Genomic DNA, 22,840 nt, shown 5'->3' on the forward strand with positions numbered 1-22,840 from the left:
AAATGTTTTGTCATTTTAAATTGCTTGCCTTAGTCCATATTTACTTTTTCCTCCTTCCCCTACTTTTGGGACAATATGTTTTACTCTTGACCTCTGGCCGATATATAATGTTGTATGTCTCAGCCCCTGAGTGGATGTCCAGAGTGGCTTTAGTAATAACAGTGGAAGATTGCTTACATTAACAGGAAGTCTCTTGCCCTTAGATCAAACTTTATAAGCACACTGAAGTGTCCTGCTTTTCCCATAGACTCTGGTGTCCTCCCAGTCCCCCCTCATTAGGACAGATGCTTGTATTAAACCTCTGTAAACTCTGACAGTATTGCATTCTCAGCACTTCTTTTTAGGATTCCCAGCATGTAACATTTCTCAGGAAGTCAAGGGGAGCAATTGCGTCTGTTTACGTGAGTGTGTTAATATTTTCACCTCCGTGTACTTATAGTCTATTTATTATTCTCTGCATGAAGAGAGGTATAATGAAGATATGAGAAATTAATGACACAGAGCCCTCGTTGGATTGTTCAATGTAGAACAAGGAAAGTCATGTTTCTTGTGCCCTCTCTTCTTGTTAGAGAAGAGCTCTTGTTGATAGCCCAATTAACAAAAGGTGTATTAAGGCACATTACGTGATATATAAAACTTAGGACATGGAAACTGAAATTTATAATGTGCTTCCAAACTTTTAAAGCTTTCAAATATTCTGTAATACAGCTGCATTGAATATGTTCTGTAAAAAATCTCTGGTTACACTTTGTTTCTATAGTCCACTTTATATTCTACTAACTATAACTTTGCAACTACATGGCAACTAACTCTCATTAATTTGCAACAACTTGTCAACTAATTCTCATTAGAGTATTAGTAGACTCTTAGGTTAGGGCAGGCCCAACGCCAAGGGGGTGGCATTGAAGGGCAGTGCTAACTGGTCATTCAGCGAACTTACTATTATTTCTGTGGATTTAGCCATTCACATAGTCCATAATTAAATGTCTTCAGCAGCATTTAACTCACAGGAATACTTATCTCTACAATAGTAACTTTAAACAACACATTATCTTCAGAAACTTAGCTGGGCTAGGCTAGGCTAGGCTTATAACCTTCTCCTGGCCACAGACTTGAGACTAGCAAACAATTTTCTCTCTCAAACCACTGCCTGCTGCTGCTTCTGGTTTCTTTTGGGGGAAAAAAAGCTGCCCATAACTGCTGGTCTAGAATCAGTTTTCTCTGTAATTTTCTTTTGGCAGTATATGGCAAACGATCCAGTGCATATCTGTGTTTGCGCTCTGGAGAACGTCAAAGGTTTCTTTTTACAATGTGTTTTTGCAGCGTTGAGCAATGTAGCCAATCACAAACATTCACTGTGCAATAAGCTTCGTTGATTATAACGGAAATTTGTGAGGAATGAAGTTCGCAATGAACTTAAGATGAGTGACAGGTTTTTAGTGATTATAAAGTGAGCACTCTTTGTGTGCTTTCTGTCATGCCAAATCCTACATTGCTCGTCTGTTAAAATTAACAGTGCCTTTGTGAACGTAGACGCTTTGATAAATTATTTGTTATCAGGAGCATTTATGCTGGAATGTGTAGGTCAAACATAACTTGAAAGTATTTCAAGGAATTATATTTAAATGTGTTTTTAAAAGGGAAGTGCCCTGAAATTTCATATTTAACAAATTATTAAACAAAACAAAACTTGAAACATAATTGTATTTATAAATGACTATCACTTGGAGACCCACTGCCTTCAACTATGTTAATGGTGAGTACAGTCTTTGGTACACTTCAGTGTGTTACAGATCTAGGTTACTTATTTTTTTCACTCTTTGGTATGTATTGTTTTATTATTATTATGTTGAGTTGATGAGCTTTTATGATGTAGCTAGGCATAATGCAAATGGGTTTTGGTGTAGTTGTAGGATGGACTATCTTGTGTTTTGGTGTTGTTTTAATATAGAACTTGGTGTATTTCAGTTATAATAAATGCAGGTTGTTTGGTGAATTTCTGCTTCTTAAATCATAAAAAAGTGTGCTATTAAAAAAAAATATTCGTCTTAACCATTTTAATCACAAATCACTGGTCAGGAAATTAGCAAGAACTGCACAAATGCTATAAATAAAATAACTTAGTGTGGAATAACCTTCCCCTTTGTTTTCTTTAAATGCTTATGCCCTGTGGGTAACCTTGGAGACAGCTTTTTACAGGAAGAAGAGTCAGTGTTTTTCCACTCAATGTTAATGGCTTTAAACAGTTCATGAGTAACTGAAAATGTCTCCCAGTTAGTTTGAGTTTAATGTGAGACCAAATATTCACTATGTGGTTAATCTGGTCAAATCCAAATCTTTTGATGATTTGAAGCCTTCTTGGTTGTCTTTACGGTTTGGGCAGGAGCATTGACTTGTTGAAAAATAACATGTGATCATTCCTCTTTAGAAAACAACTTTTCATTTGTGGGAACCAAGCCATTCTGCAATATTCTCCTGTGCTCCAAAGCAGTAAATGACTTTTCACAGTGAAGTGGCTCACCGATACCAGCAGATAAAAAGACTCCCCATACAATGACACCTCTTCCTCCATGCGTCACTGTGGTAGAGATGCATTTATTTTTAAATATCTCACCAGATTTTCAAAGATACTGCTCTGGAGAATCACCATGCAACCCGTGTTTCATTATGACTCATCGCTCCACACACAACTTCCCATATTCTGCCAAAAACGTAATTCTGTCTTTGATGTTTTCTGAGACAGCAATAGCTTTTTTAAGTAGTGCATTTGCTTAAATTTTGCTAATTTCCTGACCAGTGATTTGTGGCTTAGACAATTAAAAGCTTATTGTTTAGCATATTAGGCTTGGCCCTTTACTTTCAACTGTTAGCATTTTTAAACTTGCGCATCATATATTTCAGTTGGTTTGGCATGGGCTACGTGCTGACTGACCACATAAGCCGAGCGTTATATCTCTGTTAGCACAAGCTCCTTGCTGCTTCCATCCCGGAAGAGTGGAGTGGACAGACGAGGGAGGATCAACATCGAGAGTGATGAATGTCTTTAGACAGAAGAGTCATGCAGGATGTCCTTGACATTAATCAAAACTTTCTCTCTCTCTCTCTCTCTCTCTGTTTGTTTGTTTGTATGGTGAGCTGGGCTGTTGTGGCATCTCTTCACTCATGTCCACTGATAGCTTGACTTTAACGACATTATTCATCAGGGAAAGTGGGCTGTGCCGTTTCAGGGCTGTGCTACATTTTGAAGTGATTTTCTGTTTGTTAAAAATATTTTTGGGATTTTCCAAAGAGGCTACATCCAGACACTAGTAATGCAGATTATTTATTTTTTTTTCTTATAATTTTAATTTAGTAGATGCTAAAAAACAAGAAAAAGAAACAGAGGCAACTTAACAAGACGTTTGTTTGTTAATTGATTTGTTAATTGATTAATCACTCAATAAAAATGCTTTGCAGATGTAATTTCTATCCCTTTATTATTACTCCTGCAGTGCTTTTTATTGATTGATTGATTGATTGATTAATTGATTGATTTTATTCATCATTAAATTGTTCTTTGTATTTTTCCATCCAAAAATGTAATGTTCTGTCATCACTTACTAACACTGGGAGAAAAAAAAAAAGTGGTGTAGGATTTAAAATTTACACTCAAAAACTGATTGTAAATGTCACAAATATTTACAATGAAACAGCACATTGAATTAAATGTGGAATTTTGAAGTAGAAAGACTGAAACAGTATTTTCCTGTAATATACTATAATAATCCTCAAAATGTTTTTTTTTTTTTTTTTTTTTTTTTTTTTTTTGTACAGTGCACCCTACCTTTTCAAACATTCTCATATTTTATTCTGCTGTGAAACTCAAAAGATGCATGAGGGATGAGAGGATGATGGTTGAAACTGTCAAGCATCCAAAAGCACATAAAAGTATCATAAATATAGTCCATACAATTAATGCGCTACAGTCCAGGTGTTCTGATGCCATATCTTTGTGTCATAAACAAACAGTATAAATCCAATACTCTGAGATAAAGAAGTAATAATGTAAAGGAAATTGTAACTTTTTTTTGCTGTAAAAAAGAAAAACATTCTAATTCATCACACTCTTGATTTATTCTTAAATTAATGTAATGTAATGAATGAAAGCATGTCTAGTCAGTCTATGAAGATTATGACCTTATGTGATTTGTTTCTGGCATTTTCATTTCAGTGCCTATATAAATAGCACAGGTCCAATTAAAGCATCTGATCAACATATGAGGTAAACAGAAAATAATGGAAGAAGCCAGGAAACGCTTGACCCACTGTATTTAATGGTTAGAAGTTTATGGTTTATCAAGTACATCAGCAAGTCAGAAGTAGAAATGCAATGAATGTGGAAGACATTACCATTGTAACGTTGCCATGTATATGTTGTCAGTGCATAACCTTGATGAACACATTGGATCTGCTTTCAGTCAGACACAGCACATTAGAAACGGATATCAGCTTTTAAAAGAAATTGGAATATTGTTCCACGAGTATGATGCATCCTTCAATCATCTCAGAGGTACACAGTTTACTTCATTGAACTGCCCAAATGCACAGTGTCTAAACAGAGCAAGGATGATTTATGTGGCCTACAGTCTTGAGATAACTGTTTATCAGTACAAAAATATGGGAGGACTGTTATATACAAGCCAAAAACTCAGCGCTCATCTATTTTTTTATATACGGCCCCAGAGTTTCCACAGACAGGAAAGCACCACAAGTTGAGAAATTCCCACGTTCATCAAACTTGAACCTCTACAGGCTGCATTTTTGAGCCATAGTGATTGGTTTAATGTCATTAATTATCTCCCCTGTGAGTTTCATTTGGCTGTCTTCATGAAAAAATCAGTGCTCTTTTAGAAACTAACAAAGTTCATTTTTAACGTCAATCTACACTCATTGAAATAAAATTGCAGTTCATCATCCAGTATTTATGTAATGCCATAAAAGATTAGATCCCTAAACTTACATTTTGATATTACATATACTGCCGTTCAAACATTTGGGGTCTGTAAGATTGTTTTTTTTTTTTTTTTTTTTTTGAAAGATCTCTTACACTCATCAATTGTGCATGTATTTAATCAAAAATACAGTAAAATAGTGATAATTTTATTTTGAAATATTACACTATTTCAATGTTTCACTATTTCAAATAATTATTTTCATTCCTGTGATGGCAAAGGTGATTTTTCAAATTTCTTATTATTATCAATATTGAAAACAGTTGCTACCTAATATATTTGTAAAATCTGTGATATGATTTCCTTCAGGATTATTTAATGAGCAGAAAATTTACCAGAACAGTATCTGAAATAATAATGTTGTAGCATTATAAAAGTATTTTCTGCGAGTTATAAATTTAATGTATCATTGATGAATAAAAGTATTAATTTCTTTCAAAAAAATCTTATTGACTTTTGAACAGTAGTGTATTTGATATGATAATGATTTGTTATCAATGTAATTCTGGTCTTTTGTTATACATAAAAGTATAATATATGTACCACTTTCATATTTTGTTAATTTGGAGCCTGATTTGGAGCCATTTTCATTTAATTTTGTGTTCTTTTAGAAGAAAAGCATATGTGTTTGTAATGGCATGAAGTAATTGATATTAAAATAACTGTATTGTATTTTAAAAGCATTTTATTGTGAACATTATCCCTACAGAATAAGCACATTATCACAATATTTTTTTCAGCAGCACATGTATTTTCTAATCCCTTTTACTTTCAGCAGCAAATCTACATACTGTCAAAGAGTGTCAAGACCATATCAAGCAGAGAAAATCCAACCCGGAGGAGGGCAGGTGAAAAAAAGAAGAAAAAAGTGTGCCACTGTGCATTCCCTAGAACAAACACTTGTGGTGAAGAGGTCGGCGTGCCAGGGCTTGACAAACAAATGACAGGAAATGACAGACTTTGAGGAAACACCTCAGCGCGACCTGATGCTAATCGAAGCAAGACTGTGGATGTGGCAGCCCTGCTATCACCTATCAGCACTGAAGGCAACTCATATGGAGAGAACGCTTTACATCCCTGTCATTTTGAACAAACAACACCTCCAAACACCAGATAGGACACTATTGTCAGCTCTGTCTGATCTGATCTGTCCATCAATCTGTGGTGTGTGTATGTGTGTGAAGAGGGAATTAAGGGAAGGAAGCTGGCAATGGTGAATAATAAGAAAAGCACAGATGCTAGACATGCCCACCTGTTCATAAACTAATTAATCACAAGACTTATGATACTATACTGTCTGTAAAAGGAAGGGTGATAATTCTTTTCTTTTCAGTCCCAAACCACATACTATCAAGGTCATTTTCACTGTATTGATACCAGTTGATTTAATGGAACATTTTTGCAAGCATTACATTTGTACCTAACCAGTTAGTAAGATATTCAGCTTTTTTTCTTTTTTTTTTTCGTCATTTTCTGTTTGTGTTCAGGTGAGCCCAAGAGGAAGTAGTTCCTATCCTACACAATTGTTTGTTAGCCTTCATTTTTCCACTTCAAACCTTATTCTTACCATATATGACCCTGGACCACAAAACCAGTCATAAGGGGCAATTTAAACATCATCTGAATAAATACACTTTCCATTGATATATGGTTTGTTAGGATAGGACAATATTTGTCCGAGATATAACTATTTGAAAATCTGGAATCTGAGGGTGCAAAAAAAAAATAAATAAATAAATATTGAGAAAATCGCCTTCAAAGGTGTCTAAATGAAGTCCTTAGCAATGCATATCCACTCACAAAAATACATTTTTGATCATGATAGAACATGATCTTTACTTAATATCCTAATAATTTTTGGCATAAAAGAAAAATCAATAATTTTGACCCATACAATGTATTGTTGGCTATTGCTAATATACCCGTGCAACTTATATAATGCTAAATAAACCCATATACTGTCTATTTATTATCACTCCTTATGACTATTTATAACTCTAGTAAAACCCTAAACAGTGTTTCTGGTGTTTCTTGCATGTCTATATTCCTATCTTGACTTTTTTGTGCTGTATATTCCTTCAAAGATATATGTACAGACACTCAAAGTCCTTTTAAGATTAGAACAAACATAGAGTAATGTTGAATATTCTGACTGCTTACAGTGCATCCATAGATATTAATGGTCTTAAGACTTATTAGCCATTAACCATAAACATGTGTGACTATATATTCACTTCAGTGTGAAAAGGTCTCATAATTTACATGCAGTGCTCATTTTGGGGCGTTGGTGGTTTAGGGTTGGGCCCTGCTTGCAACGTGCAGCGTAACGTGTAAGTGTGTGTGGGTGGCCCAAGTGCCTCTCCTAATTCAATCATCGCCTCCTCTCAGCTTGCTTTTTTATTCCAATTTGATTAGCAGAGCTAAAGCCATCACGATCTCGCCCAGACAAAATGAATGCTTGTATTAATCCTGCAATTTCCATTTAAAATGCGGAGCATTGACTTGATTAATAAGTGGGCCGATACTGAATAATTACGCTGCAAACATCGGCTATGGGCGAGAGCGCAGCTGGGGTTGCTTACAGATGCCCTTGGGATCTCAGAGGGGTCAAACTAAAGCATTGGCCATGACTGAGGTGATGAATCAGTTAGCCAATCTTTTCGACAATTAACAATCTGTGGCCCCTGTATTAATTTGCCGCCCCTGGAGTGGAGCCTGGTCAGATGTGTCAGGGTCAAGGGTTAGAGGTCGAGAGCACAGGTCAAGCCCACTGATTTGCCCTGGCAAAATCAAAAGAAGAAAATAAGCACATTACATCGAAATGCATTACCCAACCGGAGCTTACCGTATCAGATGGTTTGCAAATTAACATTCAGATATGAAGGGGCGAGCAGAGAAACATGAAAGGGAACGTTCTGAGAACGTTTAATTAGTGGTGATCAATCTAGGTGCACTGTGTTTGAGAATTCAATAAAGTGGAATCGATGGCTGCGAGGACAAACAAAGCAGGTGTTCTTAGCAGAGGGATTATAGGTTAACATTTATTCGGAAGAGATATTGTAATGCTCGACCTGCTAGATGTAATATTAAACCGTGCAATCCATCGCCATCCATTACAAGTGTCCCATTGATCCTCCGCCCATCGACATTTTGCTTTTCCGAGGTGCGTTTCATTCCATCTTGCCTGCTTTATCGAATGCTTCCTGGCTTGTTTTGATAGGCATGTTGTAGATGGCTGCTCTTTTGCACACCACGTGTCCTCCTTGTGCGTTCACAGCATTGAACTCTTCGGGAACCCCTTGTCGTACACTATAGCCACTGTGGCTCTGTGATTGTAATGATTACAATGTACACACTGCTGTAATGTCACCATTCTTTCTCCACTTAATGACCGAGGTTCAAGTAGAGTTCAAATCCCTTCACACTTTGTGGCAATCACCTCACCAGGGTCAAAATTCGAGCTCACGTCCATTTTTCAATAATGCTGCCGTGATCGTCAGCGTTATTGGCCTCGACCAGGTTTTCTCCTCACATCAGAGCCCAAGCTTCAAAGATGCAGGGTTGTCTCAAGGTTAATTCTGGACAAAACAGTGCAGAGAGTTGTCAAAACGAACATTATTTGATGGTAGCTAGGCTTCCCACTTGGGAATAGGTCAGCTTTTATGTCAGAACGAAAGCATTCCCACATGTTTGAAAATATGCTTAATGCTCCTGGGATCGTGTTTCGTGGCAGCCTCCTAAAACCTGCTGCATTGCTCATTGTTAAATGCTGTCTGTGGGGGAAATTAGCCCTGACACTGTTTTTATAATAAAAACACAGTTTAGATGGGCCCAGCTTACCAACTTTACAGCTTTTAAATTGCACTTCTCTGTAAAACTATCCCAGTGTCTCTGTGCCCCCTTTTCACTCCCTCTCTCTCATTCTCTCTCTCTCTCTTTCCCTGTGAGTGGCTCTTGCCAAATAGGGGCACATATGTTTCTCTGTAATTAAAGCTCTTGTTATACAGTGCTGCTTCCTTCAAGTAGAAATGATTAACTAATGGAGCGATTGAGGGGAAATTAATAGTTATCTCTTCCCATCATTCCCCCTCCCTTGTTTTCCATCTAACTCTCCCTCTGTTGAAACACTGGCACTTTTGTGCAGAGTAATCAATAAGCAGTTTGTTAGGGATACAATACACACAGGTGTGACAACATACAATTAAACATACAATTACCCTAAAAAGTTTATGAACACTTAAGAATGTATGAATGTCATTGCATTTGACTGTGGCATCTGCATGCAAATGCTGCAAGAGCTTTTCTCATACTAACTTGATAACTATTATTTTTAATCATCTGGTCCCAAGGTCATTCTGCAGTGGAATTTAAGTCATTTCTTCTTCTGGCAGAGTAACCACAGCTGCCATTACATCACATTAACTACAAACATGAGCAACTAATGTTTAATAACCAGAAATAATGACATTTTTATCTACATTTGTACATGTATGGGTTATTGATGAATACGATTTTTTAAAGTGTAAAAAACAATGGAGATATAATTAATTTTGAAGTTTTATTAAGTTTTAACAATGAGATTATGTGGTTTTTATAAATCAATTAACTCTGCTTTCAAGATGGACAAAATGTGTCACCAAAAAAGTATATTGGTTTAACCAAAATGTCAGTTTTACCAAATGACACTTTTGGTTGTACCAAATGACGATATTTTCAAACAATGCTAACAGGCTGATATCTAGCTAGCAAGCAAAAGGACAATCAAACAGTTTTTAAAATATTACAACATTTTCCATGTTTTATAGCGGTTGTACCGAATGACCTGATGTTTCGGGACATGCGTATGAGCAAGTGAAAACATACATTTTTCAAATTAAGACAGAGATAGTTACTTTGCTTTATGACCATGTGGTCCTTTGCAGGTGTTTGAATGATGTCACATGATAATGACCGCATGACTTTATCCAAAATGATCCCTTTATATTGGTTGCTCCAAATTACATCAATGAAATTAAGTTTTCCAGACATTCTCATAACGACTTCTACACATAATTTGAATACCATTTTGCACTATGTTGATATATGATGTTATAAATTCATTCCAGAATAAAAAAAAAATAATAATACAGTACATTTATTACATTTTAAGATATTTTAATCACAAATGAAATGGCTGTATTGGCCTTTGGATGGTTAAATGACCCTTTAAACACTTCAAAATCTTTAAAGGTACCCAAGAATGCTTTTTCACAAGATGTAATATAAGTCTAAGGTGTCCCCTGAATGTGTCTGTGACGTTTCAGCTCAAAATACCCCATAGATTTTTTTAAATAAATTTTTTTTAACTGCCTACTTTGGGGCATCATTAATTATGCACTGATTTTTTCAGCGCGCCGCCCCTTTAATTCGCGTGCTCCCTGCCACACAAGCTCTCGATTATATTACAGCACATTTACAAAGTTCACACAGCTAATATAACCCTCAAATGGATCTTTACAAGATGTTCGTCATGCATGCTGTATGCATGCTTCGCATTATGTGAGTAAAGTATTTATTTTGATGTTTATATTTGATTCTCTATGAGATTGAGGCTGTGCTCCGTGGCTAACGACTAATGCTACACTGTTGGAGAGATTTATAAAGAATGAAGTTGTGTTTATGAATTATACAGACTGCAAGACATGTTTAAAAATGAAAATAGCGACGGCTCTTGTCTCCGTGAATTCAGTAAGAAATTATGGTAACTTTAACCTCATTTAACAGTACATTAGCAACATGCTAACGAAACATTTAGATAGACAATTTACAAATATCACTAAAAATATCATGCTATCATGGATCATGTCAATTATTATTGATCCATCTGCCATTTTCGCTGTTGTTCTTGCTTACCTAGTCTGTTGATTCACCTGTGCAGATCCAGACGTTACTGGCTGCCCTTGTCTAATGCCTTTCATAATGTTGGGAACATGGACGGGCATATGCAAATATTGGGGCATACACCCCGACTGTTACGTAACAGTCGTTATGTTGAGATCCGCATGTTTTCCGGAAGTCTTTTAAACAAATGAGATTTACATAAGAAAGAGAAAGCAATGGAGTTTGAAATGCCAAGGTAAATTCAAATGTTGAATCTAGGGCACCTTTAAAATAACTTTATATGTAGCAAAATATAATTAAACCTTTTGGATTCAATAAAATAGATCTAGTTGTTCTACCTTACAAACTTTGGATGTCACATCTTTATTTTTTTAATTATTTTTAAGGCCTTTGGACAAAAAAAAAAAAATGCCCCGTCACGTCATTGGTCCGTTTATCATTTATTTTTAATTTAAAACCCAACAAACTTGTTTTTATGATAAAATAAAATTCATACATTTTTGGCTGTGGCTTAAGTGTTTAAATGCTTTCTGGGACCACAGTATCTGGATTCAACAGATCTTTCAATCTTAAAGGGTTAGTTCACCCAAAAATGAAAATAATGTCATTTATTACTCACCCTCAAGTCAAGTCAAGTCACCTTTATTTATATAGCGCTTTTTACAATGCAGGTTGTATCAAAGCAGCTTTACATTGATAACTGGTACATAATTTTTGCTGCACAGCAGCTCTTCAAGAATAGTGTCAATGCAGGCAGATCAAAGCTCTGTTGAATAAATGTCAAGAATACTGTTGAATATCAAATGTCAAGTCAAATGTCAAGTGTCCACAACTAAGCAAGCCAAAGGCGACAGCGGCAAGGAACCCAAACTCCAACAGGTGACATCAGGTGGCAAACAAGTGGCAAATAGGTGTTAAAATGGAGAAAAAAAAACCTTGGGAGAAACCAGGCTTAGTCGGGGGGCCAGTTCTCCTCTGGCGAACAGTGCTTTGTTACGAATCAGGTTGCTATCATAAATCTGATAGGATCGCAACATTCAAAGTATTTATTTGTTTGAGGAACTGTGGCACTGGCTGTCATGTTGATTATGTCTTCACAATGGATGATCTAGTCGACTCGATCTCTGCTGATTCTTCAGGGCTGCGTTGTGGTCGTGTCAAGGCGCAGGTCCTTGGTCTCAGCTGGATACGGCCTGGATCCGGTTGACTACGTTAAACCTCGGGATAGACTAATATTAGCGTAGATGCCATTCTTTTTCTGATGTAACGAGTACATCTGGTGTTATAGGAAGTGTTCGGCTGGCCTAATTTATGCAGCCTAATAATCCTTTAACAGATTTGAAAATATAAATTGATAATGTGTTATGTGTATGCCAGGTTAAAGAGATGTGTTTTTAGTCTAGATTTAAACTGACAGAGTGTGTCAGCATCCCAAACAGTGCTAGGAAGATTGTTCCAGAGTTTGGGTGCCAAATAGGAGAAGGATCTACTGCCTGCGGTTGATTTTGATATTCTAGGTATTATCAACTGGCCTGAATTCTGAGATCGCAATAAACGTGAAGGACTATAATGCATTAAGAGCTCGCTCAGGTACTGGGGAGCTAAACCATTTAGTGCTTTGTAAGTAATTAGCAAGATTTTAAAATCTATACGATGTTTAACAGGAAGCCAATGCAGTGATGACAGAACTGGGCTAATATGGTCATACTTCCTAGTTCTAGTAAGAACTCTAGCTGCTGCATTTTGTACGAGCTGTAGTTTATTTATCAAGCGGGAGGAACAACCACCCAGTAGAGCGTTACAGTAATCTAGCCTTGAGGTCATGAACGCATGAACTAACTGTTCTGCATTTTTCATTGAGAGCATATGTCTTAGTTTAGATTTATTTTTAAGATGGAAGAATGGGGTTTTGCAGATGCTAGTAACATGGCCTTCAAATGAAAGATTGGTATCAAAGAGCACACCCAGGTTCCTAACTGACAACGAAGACTTAACAGAGCAGCCATCAAGTGTTAAGACAGTATTCTAGGTTAATGCGTGGAGTAGTTTTTGAATTAGAATCTCTGTTTTTTCTGAATTTAGTAGTAGGAAATTACTGGTCATCCAGTTTTTTATATCAGCTATACATTCTGTTAATTTAGCGAATTGGTAAGTTTCGTCAGGGCGTGAAGAAATATGGAGCTGAGTATCATCAGCGTAACAATGAAAACTAACGCCATGCTTCCTAATGATATCTCCCAAGGGTAGCATGTACAGAATGAAAAGCAACAGTCCTAGTACTGAGCCTTGCGGTACTCCATATTTAACTTGTGATTGATATGACATCTCATCGTTTACTACTACAAACTGATAACGGTCAGATAAGTATGATTTGAACCATGCCAATGCAATTCCACTAATGCCAACATAGTTTTCGAGTCTATTTAGAAGAATATTGTGATCAATAGTGTCAAATGCAGCACTAAGATCCAGTAACACTAATAGAGAGATACAACCACGATCTGATGATAAGAGCAAATCATTAGTAACTCTAATGAGAGCAGTCTCAGTACTATGGTACGGTCTAAATCCTGACTGGAAATCCTCACAGATACTATTTCTTTCTAAAAAGGAACATGGTTGTGATGAAACTGCCTTTTCTAGTATTTTTGATAGAAAAGTGAGATTTGAAATCGGCCTGACTAATTCGGCCTAGACTAATTCTCTAGGATCAAGTTGTGGTTTTTTAATAAGAGGTTTAATAACAGCCAGCTTAAAAGTTTTTGGTATGTATTCTAGTGATAAAGATGAATTAACAATATTAAGAAGAGGATCTATGACCTCCGGAAGCATCTCTTTCAATAGCTTAGTCAGTATAGGGTCTAACATACATGTTGTTGATTTTGATGATTTAACATGTTTAGACAATTCTTCCTCTCCTAAAGCAGAAAATGAATTGAATTTTTCTTCAGGGACACTACAATGCACTGTCTGACACAATACTGTAGTAGACGGTTGCATGGCTATAATTTTCTCTCTAATATTATCAATCTTGCAAGTAAAGAAGTTCATAAAGTCATTACTGCTATGCTCTTCGGAAACATCAGAAGTTGAAGCTTTATTTCTTGTTAATTTAGCCACTGTATCAAATAAATACCTAGGGTTGTGTTTATTTTCTTCTAAAAGTTTTGAAAAATAGGCAGATCTAGCAGTTTTTAAGGCCTTTCTGTACTCAATTTTCTCTCTCCATGAAATGCGAAATACTTCTAGTTTTGTTTTCTTCCAGCTGCGCTCCATTTTTCTAGCTGCTGTTTTTAGGGCCCGAGTGTGCTCATTGTACCATGGCGTTGGATTAATTTCCTTAATCTTTTTTAAACACAAAGGAGCAACTGAGTCTAATGTGCTGGAAGAGACAGAGGCAATAGTTTCTGTTGCAACATCGAGGTCTTCTAAGCTGTCTGGTATGCTAAGGTGATGAAACTGATTAGAAAGATTATTTATAAAGTGATCTTTAGTGGTAGAAGTGATGGTTCTACCATATTTATGGCAGGGAGGCAGTTTAGCCTCTTTGACTAAATGTAGTATACACGAGACTAGATACTAGACCAGGTGAACATTTATTACTCACCCTCATGTCGTTCTACACCCGTAAGGCCTTCATTCATCTTCGGAACACAAATTAAGATATTTTTTATTAAATCTGATGGCTCAGTGAGGCCTGCATTCAAAGCAATGACATTTCCTCTCTCAAGATCCATAAAGGTACTAAAAACATATTTAAAACAGTTCATGCGAACACGGCTAAACTGCTGAAATCACGTGACTGTGGCGCTCTGAGTCACTGATTCGATTCGCAAAGCTCCGAAGCAGTGTTGAATGAAGGCCTTACGGGTGTCGAACGACATGATGGTGAGTAATGAATGACATTATTTTAATTTTTGGGTGAACTAACCCTTTAAACTGAATCAGAGTAAATAAATCACAACATTTCAGTATGATCTTTGAATGAGATGAAGGTAACTATGTTGCTTACCTAGAAGAGCCATGTTCTCTCTTTGTACTACTTAATCAATAAAGAATATATAAATAAATGGGGGAAATACAGAATTATGTTTATTCATTTTTAAGTGGTTGTTTATACACTGATATTCAAAGTTTAAAAGAAAGAAATTAAAGGTCCCATTTTTCATGTTTTTTTGAAGCTTTGATTGTGTTTATAGTGTGCAATATAACATGTGTTCATGTTTCGCGTGTAAAAAAACACAGTATTTTTCACATAATTTACTTATCTGTATACCGCTGTTTCCACTGTCATAAAAACGAGCTGATGACTTCCTTGTTCTATGAAGTCCCTCCTTCAGAAATACGTAACGAGTTCTGATTGTGCCAGCGGTTCCTGTGTTGTGATTCGACAGCAGTTTAGCGCACCGTGCCCGGAAAAGTCACGCCTCTTACCATAACGTGGAGATGCACACGCTCAGTGTTATTGTAAACATGTCTTTAATTTTACCCTATCAATTTGAGCCGCAATCAGACCCGGTGATTGGACTGCGGGATGAAAATAACAGCGTTTCGACGACATGGCGACAAACACACTCTACAAACGCAACTCTTGTGTATTCCTGTGGGCGGAGGTTAGTCAAAAAACTGTTTTAGTTACGTCATTAAAGAAGGAAGTAGAGGCTTGTAGTCCAAACTGGCCGTTCGATGTAGGCGACTTCTGTTAAAAAAAATATCTCGCTTGGCATTGAACTTTGAGCTTTAAAATTTTACAGATTTTATTTATACTCTAACAACAACATTACACACTAACTAAAGTTTGAAACATGGGATCACGAAGAATGGGACCTTTAATACTTTTATTCACCAGGGATCAATTAAACTGATCAGAAGTGACACTGAAGACATAATGTTACAAAGGTTTTCTGGTTCAAGTACTGTAAATGTTGTTCTTTTGATCTGTCAATTCATCAACGTATACTTAAAATATATATCATGATTGCCGCCCAATTATTTAGCTGTTTTCAACATAAGAAGAAATGTAAAAAGCAGCAAATCAGTATATTTAAAATGATTTCTGGATGATCATGTGACAGTGAAGACTGGAGCAATGATGCTGAAAATTCAGCTTTGACATCACAGTAATAAAATATATTTTAAAATACATTCAAATAGAAAACATTTATTTATTTTTATATAAATTGTATCAATATTACACATTAATACTGTTAAATGCAGCTTTGGTGAGGATAAAAGACTTCTTTCAAAAACACATATACATATATATATATATATATATATATATATATATATATATATCTAACTGACCCCAAACTTTTAAATGCTAATGTATGTCCTTGTGTTTTTGACAGGATTAGATTTACATGCTCATCCCAAACTTCCATCTAGAGCTATAACAAATAATGTGGAAAGTGATAGACAAATAGCTTTGCTTTCTGACTGATATTTTTGATCTGTTACTCTACCGACCTACAGCAGCACATCACTTCACAGCTCTTTTAGCAATTTTTAACGTTTCGTCTCCAATTCTGATTCCTTTTTCCCATAAATTTACCCAGATTAAACATCTTTGACTGAGCCAGCTGTTGAAGACCCGCCACATCACAGCAAGTTCACAAATAAAACAGGCAGAAAAAAATCCAGCCAGAAGCAAACAAAGTAGCACAAACAACATATGCTTATACTCTCATGATTTAAGGAGCGGTTCCTCTCTAATACATCTTATCACAGCTGAGTGACACGCTCTGCAACGGTGGCATTTCTCCCATCTGCCAGTGTTGAGCCTACACACTCATTACGAGGCGGAGTGAGACAGCACTGTTGCACCCTGGGTGCGTTCGCGTGTGTGTTCAAGATGAGCGAGATGGGTTGCTGGTATCGATCACTTGCATACACAAACTCACTTCCACACCAAATTCTCTCATTGGGATGTGGAGCGATCCTTCAATGTTTCCCTCATTTCACCAGACCCCCTCCTCTCTCCGACACGGCGCTCCACAGCTTTCAGACTCTTTCTCTGAGGGGTTGGAAGGTGTAGGGATATCTGGAGGATCTGCAGAGGAGAATGGGGGTCAGTCTTGTACCGGCGATCCTGAAAAGGCTTTAAGCCTGGCTCAAGGGGGGCTTATGCTGATACCTTGACCTTTCTACCAGGGACTACATTTCACACCGAAATTACCATTACCATGTGGCTCTCCCCTGAGGTCTGCCGTCAAGTTCCCTCCTCTGGGGTTAAAAGTCATCATGGCATGATACCCGCCTCGCATGCTAAATGACCGAGACACATGTTAACCACGAAGTGGACCCCATTTCCGGTGAAATCCCCATTCATTGCTGCATGGACTAACCTAAGAGAGCTGATGCTGAATGGTTTGATATTTGACCTATAGCTAGGGATGGACTTACCATAGGGAGCACTGGGACTCCAAGATGGCCGGTCAGCATGTGGGTCAGAGGTTCTTAACCTTTTCAGACCGGATGTAGCGTCAGCGCTCCCATTTGCGTGCCTCTCTTTAAGAGCCAATAAAAACTGAACCCATATAGGTAGCACAAAAATTCTTTTTGCATACGAAACCAGAGACTTTACACACATTCAGATCAAGCCTCCAACATGCTTCTGTTGCGTTGTTTTCACCCTCTAATGAGTCTGAGTAATATGCGTTTACAATAAAAAACGCACAGCCGCTAACTGAATACAAATATGTAGATTTCACGTGCTCATAACCATGAAAAATAAACAAATCATAGAAAATGGCGCATCATTATTTAAAGAAGATTCTCACTATTAAAATGAACCCCAAATCAAATATTACTCACGGAATGATTTAACATACTTGGCTAAAAACATGTCTCTCATCTTTCTGGGATGCAGTGTGTATCCAATGTTCCCGGACCCATCCATGTTCATTTTCCAACGTAGAATAACACAAAATAGATATAATTTTAAAGCTTAGAATCTCATCTTTTTAATGCATCTAACCATTTTGAAAAACTCCTAACGAGTGCTGAGGAGCACCTCTAAACCGGAGTTTACCGCCCGTGGGTGCCACCTGGCTGCGAAAAAACGAATAACAATTTATTCAACTATACTTTATGCTATGACTACAAAATTTTAATCAGATGCAGCTGACATGTAGGAGAGCATCACCAAAAAAAGAGAATTTTTCTCAGATCTTATTGCCTTCCTGAGTTATTCCATGTCAAAAAAAAAAAAAAAATAATAATAATAATAATAATAATAATAATTTAAGAAATCGCATTTTCTCAGCAGTTTCTCAGCATGAAAATGTCCAAATGTAATGTAATTTATATTTTCTAATAATTTAAAAAGTGTTCAAATGATCCCTACCCTTTGACTCTCCTTGCTACAGTTTTGGAGATATGAGTCTTTACTTTTGTGTGTGTCGCTCAGAAAAAAAAAAAAGGGCCTTAAAGGGTTAATACTATATGTATATATGCATATATGCTAAGAAAATATTACAAAGATTTAAAAAGGAAAAAAGATAACCATCAGACTATCTTGCGATGCAATGACGGATATGAATAAAATATACACCGTAGTTACATAAACGGCACCTTATTACCACATCTTATTTATCACAGAGAAACAATAACTCATTCAATTCAGTTAAAAAACTAACGTGATCTCATGAGAATTCGTGTGTGTTTTTACTTAAAGTGTGTTTCTACCACATGTACATTTACTTACATTTGCATACACACAGAAATGTACAATATTGATGTATTTATAGCACTAAAATGTGAAATACTTATGTATTGACAGCAATAAAATGTAAATTATTAAGTGTGAATGTGTATGAATTCCCATGTAATAAAATTCAAATCATGGCATTGTTTTGATTCTATTGTATTCAACTGTCATGTCATGTTTTTAGTCGCATTTAGTAAATGCAGTTTATTCATCTTCTTAATATGAAACAACATTTCTGTTCGTGACTTGTGCTGCAAACTCATTTCGGAAGATTACATAATGTTAAACACGAGTAAAACCTTAAAATGAATAACATTTCTGTAATTGTTAAACCATTATGTAATATTTAGTTTGTTTGCTGTGCAACACTGAAGGTGTTTTCTCCTATGCAGCGACTGACAATACAACCATAAGATACACCAAAGCACAACATAAATTCACAAATCACATCAAATTTATTTGTTCTCTGTACTCCAAATTTTTAGAATCCATATGTTTGCAAGAAACAGGACTGCGACGACTCATCATTTGAGCTACTTTTGATACCGCTTTTGACATTTTCACAATAAATAAATTATTGTGATTATGCTTATTTGTCTATTATTCTTTTATTTATAACAGTACGTAGTTTTAAGTAATGGTTATGGGTAGGTTTAGAGCAGTGGTCATCACTATTTTTTATTTTTTTCATGAGAGCCACACTGATAGGACAAAGTCAATAGGATAGCCACTTTTACCGCAAAGAATCAAAAGCTACATTCTAGTACATGAAAAAAATACTATAGTAATTTATATAGTAAATTCTATAGTGTTTTTGAACCATACTATAGTAAATTGTAGTATACTGGATATTATTTACAGCACTTTGTTAATGCTGCAGCATACTGTAGTATTAACTATAGTGAACTGATAAACTGTAATAAATACTGTAGTGTACTTTAGTTTTTACTAAGTAAACTATAGTGTATTGTAGTATAATATATAGTTTTTTACAACCCTATAGTTGTAAAAAACTTTGTACAGTATTGTGTAAAGTAGTACTATAGTTGTCATATTACCACAGCAACTATAGAATTACCACAACAAATTAATTCAAGTACTTTACTATAGTATGGTTCAAAAACACTTTGGTATTTACTATAAATTACTGTAGTATTTTGTCATGTTCATAAATAGCATATCAATCGGTCATCCCTGAACACACAATATGCAATGCAATAAATAAAAAAGGCGGGAGAAAATAATTCTTTATCATTTACCAGTAAAATTTGTAATTGAGACAAGATGATTTCCCCTAATGACAAAAAAGCAGGATTACCTTAATGCTGGGATGAGCGGAAGCATGCTTTTCCTTGACTTTCTTCATGTTGTATTTGTAGCTTGTTGTTTGCAATCCTTGTGAGGCATGCAAGATGTTCATTGGTGAGGCGGTTTCCTCTTTATAGTGTTCATGGATGAGATTTTTTCGGATTTTCTAGACAATTTAAGTCGCAAAGTGAGCAGGATATGTTAAAATGTAGCGCATGGATTCGACAGGCATGTACTCGGGCAGCCGGTCTCTCGCAGGGTGTGTGGAGCCCTCCCAAGCTCTACAGCGCCCCACAAATTTCCAACGTAAATCTGTGGTGAAAAATGGAACTGCAGCGCGCTCTCATAGAAAGCCATAGGGCAGATTTCTGTCTGACCTGCTCATTTTCAAGTTAGATCATATCACCGTATTATTTACTGCCATGCGAGCCGCGCAATGGTATGTGCTCAAGATGGTATAGCAGCTCAAGATATCGTTTTAATGCTATATTGTTACTAAAATTGTCATTTGAATTAAAATTGTCAAATTGTCATTAAGTTTTATTCTTTTAATATTCTGTATTAAAATGGGTATGTTTAGATTCAGGGTGGGATTTAGTGATCTTACATTTACCTATGACATGAAAGATAAGTAAATATATATATTTTTTTTTTTCTGTAAAAACGTAATTATGCTATATTTAAATGCTGACAATACGTCCATGTTGTACGTTTCAGCACCGATCAAAACATACAAAAATGTAGCCGTTTTGTGTCTTTGAAAGTTACGTATTAATAGGCTACCTAGTACCTACGTATTAACAGTGAGACCAGGCTGAAAAAAAACAGACCTGTATTATGAAGTAATGAAAAGTATTTAATCATTTAGATTTTTCTGAGTCACGAAGGTCTCACACATTTGATCCACATCTCTGAATTGCACCCATTCTAAAAATGGACCCTTCTACTTATTTTGAAAACAAAATATGCTTCTCTTTGTGTATCTTTGATGTTATTGTATGTCTTTTATTTCTTTTACCATTTTAAAATTCTGAAGTGATGTTTTTTTTGTGTGTTAGTTAAATTCTGTTGCTTTAAGTTTTAAAATGGCTATAAAGAACATATCAATTCATATTGTTATTATTATTATTTTCAGAAAAGGTTTTTTTATTTTTTATTTTTTTATTTTATTTTAAGGAGTCCTTACTCATCACTGTCTGGATATGGCTTATTTTAGCTAGTTGCCTGACTTTTTTTCTGTGAAGCTGCTTTATTACAATAGTTGTAATGAAAAGTGCTATACAAAATACATTTGAAATGAATATGTTTCCCTTATATTCCAATAATGGAGAGAGAGAGAGAGAGAGAGAGAGAGAGAGAGAGAGAGACTTAACTGAAAATTCCAAAGAAAACTTCAATAATCTATTTTGGCTTTACAATGACAAATAAAAGTTAATAATTTCATAAAAAAATAAAAAAATAAATAAAGGTTTGGAAATTATATATATATATATACATTATACATTATACATATATATATATATATATATATATATATATATATATATATATATATATATATATATATATATATATATATATATATAATTTTTTTATTTATATATTTATTTAATTACACACTTCCAAAGCTGTTCAGGACTGTTGTTGTTGATGCTATCTTGTCTTATAAAATGGTTTGCCATTTGTCTTATAAAATGTTCAGTGTGAATTTATCTTTCGAGATAATCTGTAAATATATTGGCTTTAACTTTAAAATGGTTGGTTTGTTAGCTAAGGCCGATGTTGAGATTCAGGTAATAACATTATTACCTTCCTCTGGTGCTGTACAGTCAGCTCGGATGCCTCCACTGTGTTAGAAAGATGTGAGGAAACAAGAGGCTGTTGGGTAGCCACGTCAAACACAAACACGCACACACCATTTACCGCTGGTTTATTTGTCTTTAATTCTCTCCCAGGTGGGGGTAATCAGAAAGCAGTGACAGCTGTCATTCTGAGATGACCTCCAATGAGCACTGAGTGGTTGTGGCATGATAATTGTGATGGGTGAGTTTGAGTGAGAGAGTGAGTGAGTGAGAGAAACTATTACACCCCTGAGGGCATTGTGCCAGTGTGCATTGGTGCCACTTGCCAGCAATTCAAAGTGACAGAGTGCCAAACAAACAAGCATATGAACCCAGGTGGATGTGACAAGCAGCTATTAACACTTACTGTATGCCGTCTGAGCAGAGTGCACTATATAATTCTGTATATGAGATCTGTGCTGTATTGTCACATTAGAACAGTCAACACTCACGGGAAAACAGATATTAAACAAATTAATCAATGTTCATTTTATCACCTCATGACAAATTTTCACATAATTATACATTTTGTTCGCAAAAGCTCAGAGAAAGTGATGTGACAAACTGTCACCATATCTTATTTGCACAAACATTGAATCACACAATTATGACACAAATCAATGTTCATTTATTTGACAGATTAAAGCATCTGAAACAGCCAATGATTTTTCTAGCACATGCACAGAAGCGAGGACACATGGCCCTTCCTTTTTTTTTTTTTTTTTGAGCCAAGTATATTTTAAATGCAACTTCAAAAAAAAAAAAAAAAAAAAAAAATTGTTGTCCATCATTTTCACATCCCATAACACTTTCTACCTACTACAATGCAACTGAAGTTCATGGTGATGTTTATATACATGTTAATATATATATATATATATATATATATATATATATATATATATATATATATATATATATATATATATATATGTATATACACACTTATTAATACAAATTAATTGTTTAAAAGTGAGAAAAAATCATAATGTTACAAAAAAAAAAATCTATTTAAAATAAATGTTCTTTTGAACTTCAATTTGTCATTGAATCCTAGAAAAATCAAAAATGTATCACAGATTGCACAAACATATTAAGCAGTACAACAC

General features: G+C 35.5%; 1 long non-coding RNA gene across 1 annotated transcript; it reads right to left on the minus strand.

The window, feature by feature from the left end:
- Window positions 1-16,012: 16,012 nt before the first annotated feature.
- LOC125266130 lies at window positions 16,013-22,466 on the minus strand. Its single transcript, XR_007184445.1, has 2 exons — window positions 21,700-22,466; window positions 16,013-16,923 (listed from the first exon to the last, which is right to left on the minus strand). It is a non-coding gene; the product is annotated as an uncharacterized LOC125266130 (long non-coding RNA).
- Between the last annotated feature and the right edge of the window lie 374 nt (window positions 22,467-22,840).

Source organism: Megalobrama amblycephala, linkage group LG4, assembly GCF_018812025.1.
Source record: "Megalobrama amblycephala isolate DHTTF-2021 linkage group LG4, ASM1881202v1, whole genome shotgun sequence".
NCBI lineage: Eukaryota > Metazoa > Chordata > Actinopteri > Cypriniformes > Xenocyprididae > Megalobrama > Megalobrama amblycephala.